At 44.0% G+C, this 1955-nt stretch overlaps 1 pseudogene; it reads right to left on the bottom strand.

The window, feature by feature from the left end:
* LOC135531552 (receptor-type tyrosine-protein phosphatase mu-like) overlaps positions 1-1659 on the bottom strand; it is a 54891-nt pseudogene extending 53232 nt beyond the window's left edge.
* Between the last annotated feature and the right edge of the window lie 296 nt (positions 1660-1955).

Genomic DNA, 1955 nt, shown 5'->3' with positions numbered 1-1955 from the left:
AAAGAACTACAACCTGAGACTGTTAAAACAACATGGCAGTAAAGAACTACAACCTGAGACTGTTAAAACAACATGACAGTAAAGAACTACAACCTGAGACTGTTAAAACAACATGACAGTAAAGAACTACAACCGAGACTGTTAAAACAACATGACAGTAAAGAACTACAACCTGAGACTGTTAAAACAACATGACAGTAAAGAACTACAACCTGAGACTGTTAAAACAACATGACAGTAAAGAACTACAACCTGAGACTGTTAAAACAACATGACAGTAAAGAACTACAACCTGAGACTGTTAAAACAACATGACAGTAAGAACTACAACCTGAGACTGTTAAAACAACATGACAGTAAAGAACTACAACCTGAGACTGTTAAAACAACATGACAGTAAAGAACTACAACCTGAGACTGTTAAAACAACATGACAGTAAAGAACTACAACCTGAGACTGTTAAAACAACATGACAGTAAAGAACTACAACCTGAGACTGTTAAAACAACATGACAGTAAAGAACTACAACCTGAGACTGTTAAAACAACATGACAGTGAAGAACTACAACCTGAGACTGTTAAAACAACATGACAGTAAAGAACTACAACCTGAGACTGTTACAACGACATGACAGTAAAGAACTACAACCTGAGACTGTTAAAGCAACATGACAGTAAAGAACTACAACCGGAGACTTGGGATACAAAGCAAATATGAGGAAAGCGCTACCGGAATTCTATCAACACATTGGCTGTAGTACTCAGAGCTCAACAACACTGCCGACCATTGTTATTTTTCCTTCCGGGATGGCCAAATGGCCCTCCCCACCCTCCTTCGGCAAATCAGATCACGACTCCATTCTGCTTCTCCTTCCTATAGGCAGAAACTCAAACAGGAAGTACTCATGCCCCAAGGTCTATACAACGCTGGTCTGGACCAATCGGAATCCATTCTTCAAGATTGTCACGCGGACTGGGATATGTTCCGGGTAGTCTCTGGGAATAACATTGATGTATACACTGACACGGTGACTGAGGTTAGCAGGAAGTGTATAAGGGATGTTGTTCCCACTGTAACTATTAAAACCTACCCAAACCAGAAACCGTGGATAGTGGCAGCATTCGCGCAAACTGGAAAGCGCAAAACCACTGCATTTAACCACTGCAAGGTGACTGGGAATATGGTTGAATACAAACAGTGCAGTTATGCCCTCCATAAGGCAATCAAACAGGCAAAACGCCAGGACAGAGACAAAGTGGAGTTGTAATTCAACGGCTCAGATACGAGGCGTACGTGACAAGGACGCCAGACAATCACAGATTACAAAGTGAAAACCAGCCACGACGCCTTGCTCCCGGACAAGCTAAATACCTTCTTCTTCCACTTTTAAGAAGAACACAGTCCGGGAGCCTCTCGTTCTCCATGGCCGACGTAGAAGTAAGACGTTTATGCTTGTTAACCCGGCATCACTAGCCGAGTCCTCAGAGCAATGTGCAGACCAGCTGACTGGAGTGTTTACAGACATATTCAATCCTCGCTATCCTAGTCTGCTGTCCCCCCCGCTGTCCTCAAAGTGTCAGCCATTGTTCCTGTACCCAAGAAAGCAAAGGTAACTGAACTAAATGACTATCGTCCTGTAGCACTCACTTCTGTCATCATGAAAGTGCTTTTGAGAGGCTAGTTAAGGATCATATAATCTCCACCTTACCTGTCACCCTAGACCCACTTCAGTTTGCATACCGCCCCCATATGTCCACAGACGATGCAATCACCATAACACTGCACACTGTCCTATCCCATCTGGACAAGAGGAATACCTACGCCAGAATGCTGTTCATTGACTATAGCTCAAACTTCAACACCATGAAACTTGAGGACCTGGGTCTCGACCCCGCCCTGTGCAACTGGGTCCTGGACTTCCTGACGGGGCCGCCCCAGGAGGTGAAGGTAGA

This window comes from Oncorhynchus masou, unplaced genomic scaffold (assembly GCF_036934945.1).
Source record: "Oncorhynchus masou masou isolate Uvic2021 unplaced genomic scaffold, UVic_Omas_1.1 unplaced_scaffold_1641, whole genome shotgun sequence".
Taxonomy (NCBI): Eukaryota; Metazoa; Chordata; class Actinopteri; order Salmoniformes; family Salmonidae; genus Oncorhynchus; species Oncorhynchus masou.
The sequence above is the reverse complement of the archived record's forward strand: the minus strand, read 5'-3'. Positions and strand labels throughout refer to the sequence as shown.